The sequence below is a fragment of the Vigna unguiculata genome, unplaced genomic scaffold (assembly GCF_037176805.1).
Source record: "Vigna unguiculata cultivar grain cowpea cultivar isolate G323 ecotype 2 unplaced genomic scaffold, ASM3717680v1 ptg000226l, whole genome shotgun sequence".
NCBI lineage: Eukaryota > Viridiplantae > Streptophyta > Magnoliopsida > Fabales > Fabaceae > Vigna > Vigna unguiculata.
This window is the reverse complement of record NW_028196863.1, coordinates 24,290-37,500: the sequence shown is the minus strand read 5'-3', so window position 1 is coordinate 37,500 and position 13,211 is coordinate 24,290. Positions and strand designations below refer to the sequence as shown.

General features: G+C 44.0%; 1 non-coding gene across 1 annotated transcript; it reads right to left on the bottom strand.

Annotated features, from left to right (window-relative positions):
- Positions 1-12,618: 12,618 nt before the first annotated feature.
- On the bottom strand, positions 12,619-12,691 carry TRNAK-UUU (transfer RNA lysine (anticodon UUU)). The gene has a single exon. It is a non-coding gene; the product is annotated as a tRNA-Lys (tRNA).
- Positions 12,692-13,211: the final 520 nt, after the last annotated feature.

The following is a 13,211-nucleotide window of genomic DNA, read 5'->3' as shown; positions in this document are numbered from 1 at the left end:
TTGTTTATTAAATCCCGTATCAGTTGGATTTTAAAAAAAGGGGAGTCCAAGACTATTCATTTCAGTTATCCACCCTTAAACGCGGAAGGCGTCATAGGATTTGAGCCCTTTAGGACTGGAAATTGGATATTGAATCACACCAATATCCTTGGCGGCCACATCGTGCGAGATTACCAGAACCTCTTTACTACTGACCATCATTCCTAATATTATTTGATTTAGATCCTTATCTTAGTGGCAAGATGACTTCTCAACAGGATATTAACGCGCTTTCTCAACCTATCTCAGAGGATTCCATTTTTCCGTTCCGTAAGGTCTTTTTTTTAATTGAAGGCTCCAGGACCAGATAGGAAAGCATTGAGCTAGGATGACTTCACTACCTTAGTCTATTCACCCTCGGATCAATTCACTGGCTTGCTTACTTGCTTGGTGCACACTGACTTGACTGACTGAAGACCGGAATGGACCAATGCGAGATTGACTAAAGAAGGGCGCCAAGGAAAAGGCAAACTAGATAAAAAGCCAAGCTGACTGAATGAAATGCCGCAGCTGACTCTGACTCCGGTTTGGTACCTATTCCATATCTGAAGATTGACCACAGCCTAATTAATTGAATGCCTTACCGCTTTAAACTTTGCTTGGAGTTCGATCCGCCTATGAACTCTTCTTCATACGCTTACTCTCTTACCGGAAAGGCAACCCAACGAAAAGAGTCTTAGTCCAGCTTCGTCCCAAAGCTTGGAGATGCCAGGGGCTGAAAAAGTGGGAGTTACAGTATGTTCTTCTCAAGCCAAACCTTCCGAATGGAAGCGCTGGGTTTCTCTGGACTACTCTTCTGCCATTCATTACCCTTGACATGAGAGGTATATCGTTACCTTTGATCTCATTTCCATTTTTTTTATTTTGCAGAGTCTCAGCTCTTTCCTCGAGCCCCACGGGGTCCTCTCAATCCCGCTCTCTCACTTCTGTCGCTATAAGTGTGCTCCCCCTTTGTGCGCAGAACGCCGAGGGTGTTCAGGTCTTTCCCCTCTTTTATCTTATTGCTTTCTTTTCTCCATTTCTCACTTGGGTCTAATTGCCAGGTTCAAGTGAACCCTCAGTAGCTTGAACCTGGCAACGGTCTTTGACACATCTATTAGCTGAAGAGGCCTAACGCTGGTCTTTTTATTCTTCCTATGACTAGCCGATGTAGACTATATCCATAGCCTTTCATATTAGTTAGGGTTGTGTCCTTAACGAATTTGTGAAACTCGTTTAGGCGAATCGATCAATATAAGGGCTTATACACCTACCTTTGAATGAAAGAAGTGTTGATTGTATGCCTGGAAAAGAGAAAGAGTGACTTCCGGCGGTCTGACGATTGATTGCATTTGGTTCAATTTATCTTGCTTGAGAGGGCAAAGGCAGGAAATAGAGTATGGAGTTAGGGGCTTGCTTAATGGCTTTCCTTCCGGCTTCAATGCTCAAGGCATTTCTTTTTTCTTTTTTTGGATTATGCTCTAGTGTTTGAATCATTTTTCTATCTATTCGTCTTTCTATTGATCTATTTGTTTTGCTATCATTCAGTATCAGTAAGATTGATTAGTATGTGGATTACGTGGCTCGCTCTCGCTCTTTGAGTTCTTGGTCTGAAGGTGAACGAGCTCTTGGTGTCGTAATTCCTACTCGCTTTCCTTGTATTAGCTACAGCCACCGAAGCATTCTTTCGTCAACACGAGTTAGCTATTCTCTGATCTTTGCCTTATTCTTTCTTCCTTTTCGTATGTATTTTCAACCGCACAACTGGAACCAAAAATTTCATTGCCTTGAAGAGCCTTCCATTCTTAAGCCAGCCAATCCAGTCAATCAATAAAGGGGCGAAGCGGTGTGAACATGGCCTCATTCTATGACGAGTTGGAGGAGATAGCAGGCTACGGCGAGGAGCCGCCCTACGAGGAAGACAAAAGGGACACTGAGGTCCGAGGACCGGAGGCCCACGTATATGCACTCATGAATACTTATCAATTCAAAAAATTCTTTGATCGTAGAGCAGGCACGTTTCGCCGCTACGCTAAAAGGCTCTTCTATTATGGATCACACGTCCAATTCTCTGGCTCAGAAAGGCTTTCGATGTTTTGATCCTTCTTCTCGTTTTCGCCGTCCCGGCATGTTACCTTCCCTTTTTGGAGTACCAGCTATAGTAGTCAGTCCACTGGGTCTACCTTTTGCGTCCCTGGTGAGGTTGGTTCATCGGCCGAGTCAATCCAGTTTAGAATCTTATTTTCTAGTGAGTTATAGAGCATCTAGTAGATAAACTACTAGCATGAGTAGTTAGACTACCCATACTCAGTTTACGCTGTTCGTGACAGCGATGTTCCAGTCAGACCCGTTCCAGAACCGATGAAAGAGAAAAACCCACTAGCGGGTAAACCTGTGCTTTAGCCCCCAGCAATAGATCTAGTGAGACAGGATTTTCCTTGCCTATGTTCCCCCTGAAGTGAGGCCCCACCGAATCGTCTGCTTAGTCTTCTTTCTCTTTCCTGTGCTATCCAGAAGAGTGAGACATAAGTCTAAAGTTATCCCACTAGTAATGTGCACTATCTGACTTGTCCTTGGTACATCTTATATGAAGCAGTACTGTAGCCTTACAAGCTGCTTGAATGGGTAGCGGACTTTCTATCTACGCCGAGTTTTGATGCCCGACTCAAAGCCTCCTACTCTTCCCCTTCCGCGAAGACAACCTCTGCCGCCTAGTCTGCTTGCCTTTGCTTCCTAAAGTGAGATGTCCAAGAGAAAAGGAACGAGGGGAAGAAGCGACGAGAACATAAAATCGTGAATGAAAGAGCGTGACGAGACTTTCTCAATTCGAGATGTTAGAAGGTGCAAAATCAATGGGTGCCGGAGCTGCTACAATTGCTTCAGCGGGAGCTGCTGTAGGTATTGGAAACGTATTCAGTTCATTAATTCATTCCGTGGCAAGAAATCCATCATTGGCAAAACAGTTATTCGGATATGCAATCCTGGGCTTTGCTCTAACCGAGGCTATTGCCTTGTTCGCATTAATGATGGCCTTTTTGATTCTCTTTGTTTTCTAAGTTTCTCCTTTTGAAAGGTGTAGTCTCTCCTACCTGAAGAGGACGAGGCCCCCCGGAAATGGGGGGAAGGGGAGTGGGCAAGGGGCCCCTTCACGGCTAATCGATCTCTCTCCCTCTAGTAAGCTCATCGAAAGACCTGGTGCCCAATACTAAAACTTGGGGAAGGTGGGATGCTAGGTGGACAGGATTGGACGTTAACCTAGAGAGCTAAGTGTAGTGCACTTCGTTCTCTTTGATTGGCACATGGAAGATCCACTTAAAGCATAAAGAAGATCTGCACCGCTAAGACAAGGAAGGTAAGATGTTCAGAAAGAAGATAAGACAAAAAAGTCAATATTGCAACTGACAGCTAATAGGAGAGAGAATACAACTGTCAGCAAATAAAATAGATAAGACAGTCCTGTCTTGATAGTTTACTTCAGATTTCAATGTCCGATCTGACTGTGAGAATAGCGAAGTCCGGAATGACATGCTCAATGCCAGTCCATCCAGAAATGCCAGATGAATCCCGTGAGAGATCTAATCTAGGCAGAAGATCCCATCCCTAAAAAAAAAAAAGTGTAATCAGAGGGTGAAACCTTGCTTTGCAAAAGGGGAGTTCTTTCCCGCATCCATCCCATAAACCCCTGTCAAGCTTCTACTCATTCTCAATTCAGGAAAAGGTTTCCGGTTGCCATAAATAAAACCACAATCACACAGTCAACTCGAACAAAGAGCTTCTCGCCTACAAATTAAGGAGCTGGTCCAAGCCTTCCTCTTTACTGTTTAGGAGTAGCATTGAAGATTCGAAACCTTTCGTGTCGTCAGGTTGCTACACCTAACCTAGCCTAGCGGGAGCTCACTTAAGGCTCCGAGTATCATGATCGTAAGACGACATTTGCTAGCCTCACACTACCCTTTTTGGAACCCTCGAGTAGTCATGTGGAATAAACAAACGAAAAGAAAGGAGAAAGGCTTGCTGTTGCCAAGGCCTATTCCTCGACCATCGTCACCTATTCAATAAGTTGGGAGTCCCCGCCATGTAAACCCATATCCCATGGAAGAATCGAATCAATACCGACTATTTCTTTAGCATCCCGAAGAGTGACGAGAAGACCACACTTTACATCTTTCTTTCAAAAGAGGAGAACGCGCTCATAGAATATTAACAAAAATGAAAGAAATCCTCGTCCAGTGGCACGTCCTTTAGCTGCTGCGGTCCGGTACGGGGAAAGAAGTTCGGACATATTCTATATAGGAAGCGCTCCTTGCCTGAAGAATAGGCGTCTTTCATACCTTTCCTGGGAACGGGCAAGAAAACAGATTGGCCTATGAATGTGCACCCTCTTTCCTGATACTAGGGACATTTGATTCTTTCTGACCTATATTATAATCTTACCAAACTGCTCTTATTCCGCTAAAAGAGCAAAGATAAAAGCCCTCTTATGCCAGAAATTTAATAAAGAATAAAGAAAGTGTACTTTCACCTCTGGAATGGCAACATGCGAAAGACACCCACTGGCGTGCTTACGTTCTTTCTTCGCTTCCCAGCCAACAAGCAACTCCTTGAGCTTTATAAAGCCGTTGATTGCCATCCGTTTTCTTGCTGGAATCTTTTTCTTATTCTGAATATAACCTGTCCTCCCGGGGCTCAAGGGAGAGGCCTGACTGTCTTTTCTATAGAGTTGGAGTAGTAGTTGGACAAAAGAACTCTCTGGCCGGAGTCAAACACGTAGTCGTGACCTGTCCCGTCGTTACTCCTCTTTCTATATATGTTTAGGGAGAAAGAATTAGGCTGCCTAAAAAGAAACTCTAGGCGTTGGATTGTTTTTATTTTCTGCTGGTGAGGAAAGGTCGTGCAATCGCAGAGGACTAGTTCCCTATCCCGCTGATAAGAATAAAAAAGGGATCGGCGCAGTGGATAGGCCACTCTCACTGGAAGAGCTTAGCTTATTCCAAAGCATCCCTGACGCTCTCTAGTTTAGGAATAGAGGGTGCCGCATCCGAGGCAAAGCAAGAGCTAACAGCCTCTTTTTTTCCATCCTTACTTTCATCCGTTAATGCTTCTTCTTTCCAGTCAGTTTAGATCCTGAGAACAAGTCAAGCTTCAAATAAGTAGTCCGCTAAGGTCTGTCTAACAATAGAGCTTCCAGAGGCAAGCCGAAGCGGAGAATGTTTCTCCTAAAGAGTCTATTATAGTAGTCTATCAAAGCACAAGGAGAATGGCTCTGACTAAGCATCTGGTGAGGGATCCGCTGGATTAGTAAGCATCACATAAGGAGGACGGTGGAGATCTAAGTTGCTCCTTTCTTCCCCCTTCCCCAGTTCTCTAACTAGTGGTGTAAGCAAGTGCTCCATTGTGTAATGGTCTAAGGGCCTTTCAGTTCTAATCTGACCTACCGTGTCTAAGGTGTGACTTCTTCCAAGAGTGGGAGGGCTCACAGTAAGACCGGGTAGACGGGTATAGCAGTAATAGTACTTTCACCCAATAGGATAAGGCAAGTCAGTTTGAAAGCAAGGCAAACAACCTTTGCCTCTTGGACTACGGCTTGGAAACCTTTGCCAAGTTTCCTCAGTGAGAAAGGAATCAAACTCACTCTCTTTTCTTCTTCAACTCAACCAAGTCCAATAGAAAACACATTAAGCTTCGTCTAACAGGAAGTAGCACCTGCCGCCTTGCATAGCATGTCGAGAATCCTTTTCCTTGTTTCGAAATACAGATTGTTGTGGAGAGTCTAAATTGCGTAAGAGAAAGAAGCTGTTCTTGAATTGCTAGTCTGTCAGTGAGAAGCTGTGATCGAGAAAGTCTCGCCCAAAGAGCTCTACAGTAGTGCCTTGCGGGGTCGTAGAGCCGGGGGAGCTCAGATCCGATTCTTGCATTCATCTTAACTGCAGATTTCTACTTCTTCTTACCCAGTTTGTAAGCAGAGGAGAACAAATAAGATAGAAGCCCATATTGAAACTATACTTCCTAACTAGAGTAGTAAGAAGTCTTTTCAGAAGCAGTAGACTGAGAGGCTTTGGCAGAATTGATCGAACTTCTTGCTCTCAGGGTGCTTCGCTTGAGCTCAACCATCCGGGATGCTTGTTTTCTGAGGATGATTCTTTCGCGTAAGTAAGGGAAGTGTTGAGCCAGAGTAGAGATGACCTTTTCAGCATCGCTGTGAGAGCATCCGAGTGAATAATTTCTGCCAATTGCATGCTGAAATAGTTTCTTAGTGCTTCCCTTTGTTCTTGCAAGAGATCAAGACTGGTAGGCAGGCTAAGGCCAGAGATTCAATGCCCGAGGTCTTTCCTCTCCTTATCAGTCGAGTTACTTCATAACCTCTTCTTCTGATTATAGTCGTCGTAACTCTCTCTATCTTAGGTGTCGGCATCACACATATCATATAGATTGTGTGTAGTGAGTGAGATTTCCCAAACAAAACATTAGGAAAGGAGTTAAAAAAAGAAAAAGAATAGAGGCCATCTGACTTGGTTAAGTCATGTTAGTTGTGGTTAACAGCAGAACCAAAGCAGAATGACTGACCCTGCCTCCAAAGAGGAAGGTGCATTCCTTGTTATATCCCATAGCTTGCTGAGACCGGAGATAGGGTCCCCTCAGATATGACGATAGGTACGTTCCTGCCAAACATGTTAATAATATAGGTTTCCCTATGGGCATATCCCAGGTTTCCAATATGATCTTAAAATAGACAATCACACACAAAATAGCTCGACTGTAATCCGAGTAACGAAGACTGATAAGCATAAGGATTGAGAATTCATGGGATTGATCAGGTCTCAAGACTGGGACGTCGCTTTTAGCTGCTTTTTTGCAGACTAGATTACTAGGATGCTTGGGAAGTAGCCGTATCTTCTTCTTGCTCCGCTGCTCTCAGAAAACCTGGGACTGAATCTCTAAAATAAGGACTTGTCTATCCGGTTTATCCTGTTAGTGAGATGGGTGTAGCTCCCCTGGATGCATGAAGGCTTTCTTCTTTTGAATTCGGGTTCCCGCATATTGATTGATGCTTCCTTGGAATACCTTTCCATAGGAGTGGTAGAGTCCTAATAAGAGGCCAATTCCTGATACGCCCCTATGAATCTCCCTGGATATCTTCACTTTCTTCGGACGAGCATCCCTGACATAGCTGCCCTTGATAGAAATCCCCTGGCTTTCCTTACTAAATTATAAATCAATCCGGCAATCTTCCTTACAGTTATTTTCTCCTTAATAGTCTATCGGAATTTCTCTGAGAAACCCCCGGGAATCCTTACTTAAAAGCCCCTTTATCTTGATTGTTCGAATAGGATGTGTTAAGCAACAACTTCAAAGCCCTTAGCTACCGGTATTGCTTTGAAAAATCCTGGGTTAATGCAGGTTTCTTTGCTTTCTTTTTATCTGACGCAAGTTATTCATTGATAAAATCAGGATCTTTCTTCTCTCTTCGTTCCTCTCCTTACAGTCGAGTTACTACGTTCCTCTTCTTCTTATTCCCTCCCATGCATCAACAGTTCCAATTTATGGGATAATCCGAGGCAAAGGCCATATCCCGAAGCTAACTCATAACTCTTTCCCGAGTCAACTCACCCTTTCACGCTAACCCTGCTTTGGAAAAAAGAAGGAATGAAATAGCTCGACTGATAAGGAGAGGAAGCAAGGCACTTGAGATGGGTGCTTTCCTTCTTTTTTCTTTCGAAGGTGTTAAAGGGCTGATTGAGGTATAAATTCAATACATATAATTTTTATTTTTCTTGATTTGGTGGTAACCCATTTGGACGAGCAATCGCTACTTCGTTCTCGCCTTTGAGTGTGCAGGGCTTGAATCATCCATAAAACGCCTATTCCTAGGTGCCAAGCTTGTGTTAAAGATCTTACTTGCCTGATTCCCGGAACTGGGTTAAAATAAAAAAAGTGAAGAATTGCAAATATTTTAGATATTGTCTCAGTACTTGTGGCTAGTCCTATTATATGGACTTGACCTCCCTAAGGATGCTTCCACAGAAGAGGCGAGAGGTTCTATCCTTCGGGTATGTGTACCGAACGGGAAATCTATACTCGTAGGCGGTGATACCTCAAGCCCATGATACAACATTTTAAAGTAAGAAAGCAGTTGATAACGAAAAGTTAACCCCCGGTCGGACTTGGTAGGGTAGGAGCCGAATAGAAGGCATAAAGTCAGAGGAATGAGCGGGTAAAGAAGAAAGAGATTGGAAAGATGAGATTCATGTATTGACGTAATCTAGTAGACCCTTAAAGAACATCCAAACCTAGAAACAAGAGCACGCCCATCAAACGGAAAGAATTGATAAATAGGAGGCGGGTAAGCCCGAATAGCTTCCTCAAAAGCATGATGTAGCGACTTACTATTAATTCATAATGCGAGCTAGCATTTGGGGCTAATGTCTGTAGATGTGATACCTCCTGGTCAGAGACGGAGAATCGCTGTTATCGGATCTGGTAATAAACGTATGCTTAGTAGGGAGGGGCTCGCCCAGATGCTTTGCGAGACCGAATCATTTTGTGTTCGGTTGCGTTATCTACCGCAAAGAGGGACTCCCCCTTTCTATTAGAACAGTGTTAGTTCGCTATTACTGCCGGTCAGGCCGACGAGAATTCTATTCTGATATTGCTATGTGCGCCACTAGAGCTTTGATCATATGCTTTGAGCCGAGTCGATGAGTTTGAATATTCATTCGTGTACGTATGCCATGTAGATTGAAAAGGGAGAAGCCCTCACTGACGGAGTATAAATAGCACACCAGATGGATCATTCAATAGAAAGCCGAAGGCGAAGAGTGAACACCTCCAAAGGGCTGGGTGAGAGAAAGCGTCCTTTGTTGATACCTAGTGTACACCGCCACCTACTGAAATGGATTAATAAACGTGGCTTTCTATTGCTTGTAGCGGCGTTGCTTCCTTTTGTTCACCGCGGCGAAAAATGAAATCTTGAGAAAGAAGGCCTTGTGGGGCATCTCCAGCAGCGCCAAAGAAGGAAGATGGAAAGTCTTCTTTGTAGACTCGCACCGCTCACTTACGGTTTTATACAGAGGGGGGTTGTATTGAAGGGCCATAAGCTTTGAATATGCGTTGGTTCCAATCCGGATCTCGTTGTTTGGGTCTCGAGATGATATTCAGGAGACAAAAGAGCAGAGCTGATAGAAATGCTAATTATAATGGAGATACTAATTCTTTAATAAAGACTTGTGCCCATTGTCCAAGATTCCTTTGTGGGACTTTCTTTTTATTCTTCTTGACTTGACTCAACAACCCTCCAATTCAGGACAGAACTCTAAGGGTATCTCTGAAGATTCAAAATACAGAAGAGCGACTGCCAATCAAGACAATATTGAATTGAAGCACGCGCCTTAGGACCGATCCCAGTGAAATAGGAAAACGAATCCGCGCGCTACCGAGTTTCCTTCATCGATCGGAACAAAACTAGCAAAAGAAAGAGGGAGCTGCGCTATACATAATACAAAGGGACCCAGGCTCTGCCCGAATGATACGATCAGCAACTTCTAGTACCCAAGCTATGTGATCAATAACTATTCTCCTAGAGGCGAATCCCTCAGGGCGCCCTAAGCAACCGAAGGGTAGAGAAGATGAAGAATAAGGGTAATCTAAGCATGCGCCACCAAAAGGAAAGAGAGGACCGATTGATACCAATAGCAAGATACACATCTTTTTTTTTAGACTCCGAGGGTTGAGAATAGTTGAGGATCAGAAGATTGGCCTTAATAGATTAAGTGCAAACTTTCTTTTTTATATTATATATATGAGTAAGCCCCTTCCCTTAGGAACAGAAGTATACACAAGGGGGTAATTTCTCACAATTATTCACGTTCAACTCCAAGATCCAGCAAGCCAACTTCAACCGAAACTGAGTCACATTCTCCCTCTCTTCCTAATGGAGGCACATACCATTCTTGTAACAGTGGATGGATAAAAGTCTCGTAGTCTTTGTTTCTAAAAAGGTCGTGCCCTTTCTACATATATCGAAATTTTAGTCTTTCACCCCTCCTTTATCGAATTAGCTATGGCTAATCTAGTAGAGTAGGGCTAATCAGAAGTTTCACTATGGCGATTGGAAGCGAAGCCTCAATTCAAATCGAGCAGCAGCTTTTCTACACTCAAAGGGAACCCGGCATCCCATTAACTGAGACTTCCTATGCATAGCTGTAGCCTTTCGTCATACCCTTTGGCTACTTAGTGCCTCCACCTACTACTAGGCTGTAATCTTCTTGTTTCTAAACTAAATCGAGGGTCTATGCGGCTCTCTGAATAATAGAATATGTCCACTGTAGTCTATTTGAAGCGTTCCTGCTTGTCTTGAATCAAACGGAATTGAATAACCCTGTGTAGCGGATAGCATGGACTGATTGAAATAGCATACTTGTGCAATGGATCTCGTTTATCTTTCATATGTTAAATGTTCGTGTAGTGAATTCACGGCTAGAGATAGTACATTCTGGGTCGATCAAGGAAGGTAGCGTATACGGGTACTTGGGATTGAGTAGAGCATAGGTTCAATAACCGGGCTTGGAAAAGAGAATGATAATCTCGTTCAGCAAGAGGCTGGGTTTTTGGTCTTTCTACGTTTCCGCTTATGCTCCTTTGGTTAGTACTCCAAATTGGATTTCTTTCTGGTTGGTTCGAAGTAATGCTCCTTTTATTTAGCTATTCCCTACATTCTTTGGTAAAAGTGCTCATGCAGCTTCTAAGGGATGCCTTCCCCTCCAAGTTGTTTCAAAGTAAGATCTGTGGATAAACGATGGTTAAGCCGCATCGGTGCGGTCGGGATCGCCCGGTACTTGTGAGGCAGAAGAATCCTTGAATAGAAGATCGAGCTTGTGGAAAGTCTTTTTTTAGTACTTGTTAGCGTCCCTTCCCCCTGAGTTCAAGATGTCCCTTTCCGCTTCTCTTTCAGCAACTTCCGGATTGGTCAAGCCTCGAATCGAATCCTGGATCAACGCCCTTTTTCGCTTAACCCATTCGTTCACAGTCGATTCAACTTAAACCAATGTCACATGTCTTGTGAGCATTCAACCATGATCTTCTTTTGTTCACATCAGATCTTTCCTGGTAACTAAGGCAATGAAATTTTATTAATGAATAAATTACCTCATATCTTTCCCTCTGGGTGGGATGATACGAAATAGAGCAGTTGCCAATTGGCATGCGAAACCGAGAAGGAACTTACTTTCATAGACAAGAGCTGACCTTGGGCCAATGACCAGATATTTAAGATTATTAGCCAAAGTAGATAGAGTGAATGGGAATAGTCGAATGCCCTATGGAGTAAAGGGAAGGGGCTTGAGTTCTGAGACGAAGATAAGGCTTCCGGACATATGGAAGAAGGAGGCATCGTAGATGAGGAGATCCAGTTGTGCTTGCTGCCTATCCACTTGGCGAGTAAGAGGCTCTGTGCAAGAGTGGATTTTCAACCTTCTGCCTTTGCTTGCTTCATCTGCAGAGCTAACTCCGGAAGTGACTGCTCTAGCCAATGCGCATGCGTTCCTTCCTAAATGCAATTAGGCTTCTCGCGTTGATCACATAGCTTCTTCTGTAGTGCGTGTATTTAGTGTCTCCTTTGCTGTCCTATCGCGGAGTTATGTACGTAGGGTGCGCGTAGAAAGCTTATAGTGCTCTTCTTTGATTGATTGTAATTGAGTTGACTGACTCAGGAACTTTCCCTTAGGGTGAATGCACTAGGTGAGCGTCTTTCAATGCTTGCTTTTTTAGTTGTTTAGCCTATAGCCTTGTTGCTAAAGCTGTTAGCGCGTAGTCTGTCTCATATACCTCCAAGAGCGGTGAGTGGGTGTAGTAAGATAAGATGTAGGTAGGCATATCTATGTTTGGGCACTGAACATGGTAGCTATAGCGAGGGGAAAGATCCATAGCAAGACCGGTAAGCTCGCTTCCCACATCCCATTCGATGCTTTCCCTCCTTCTTTATTTGCTTGATGCGCCGCTCGGTGTGCTCAGATGGTTCTGCTTCATGCTCGTCGACTCTGAGTTCGGGTTTCAATGAGTACCACGATCATTCCCGTTAACCAAATCTCTCCATTTTATGATCAATTCATTAGATCCAGCTCCCTGGCAGTTACAAAAGAACATCTTCATTGGGATGCTGTCAGTGAAGAAAAAGAAGTAAACTGTCATACCTGGTTCCAAGGGAAGAGAGCCCCAGTGAAGTAAACCGAGGGCACGAAGCAAGGTATGGTGGGTGCCAGCTACTTTCACTTGTTAGGAGTAGGGGCTGAAAAGAGCTCTTTGTATAGGTTGGGTTTGCTGGGCTTTGATGCTGACCTTCTTTTTTTGAAAAGGGGAAGGTTTGATAAAGGAGCTTTTAAGCCCTTTTGCTGGATTGTTGGTCTGCAGCCCCGCCCTATAGAATAGAATGAATCCAATAAGGAGAGGCCTATGGATGACCGAGCCACTCTTATACTACTCCTTACCTCACCCCCTTCTCACTTAAAGGGCGAAGTCGCTGAAGCGAGTCTAAAGGCCAAAGAGTGATCTTTGAACGTTACTACGCATCCTTATTAATGAATAGGTATAGTGTAAGGTAGGTTTGTTTGGGTATAGCAGGACTTGAACCTGCGACCATTAGGTTAAAAGCCCAATGCTCTACCAACTGAGCTATACACCCCCAAAAAAGATAGATAGTAGTAAATAAAGATTGGTGCAGAAAAGAGGGCGGCCCCTCTTCTCATCATATTAAAGGGGCGCAGCTCTGTATGAGGCTCGTACTGCGGAGCAAGCGAAGAATAAGGGCGCGCGTTAGCACTCCTGCAAGAAAACGGCCTTACTCAACAAGCGCACCTTTATTAGTAAGTTGTTTCCACTCATTGAAGATTCTATCTACAAAAGAAGGTCAACGGGGGATACTAAAGTTGCTCTCACTGACACCATCTACGAGAAGGTGAGGAGGTCGTCTTTCTTTTCTTTCCGGCCGCCATACGGTTCGCCTTAAAGCCGGAGAAAGGGAGGAGCAGTTATCTATGTAATTACGGTCTTTGTTGGCCGTTGTTCCGGTCGAGCACTCTCTTTTCTTTGCTTTGTTCAATAGAGTCTTACCAAACAAGACTGACTTCTTACCAACCCGCGAAGGGTTGTGAAGTTGGACCAGGTACGAAGAATGAATCTATATCTGTGTACAGTACGGAAGT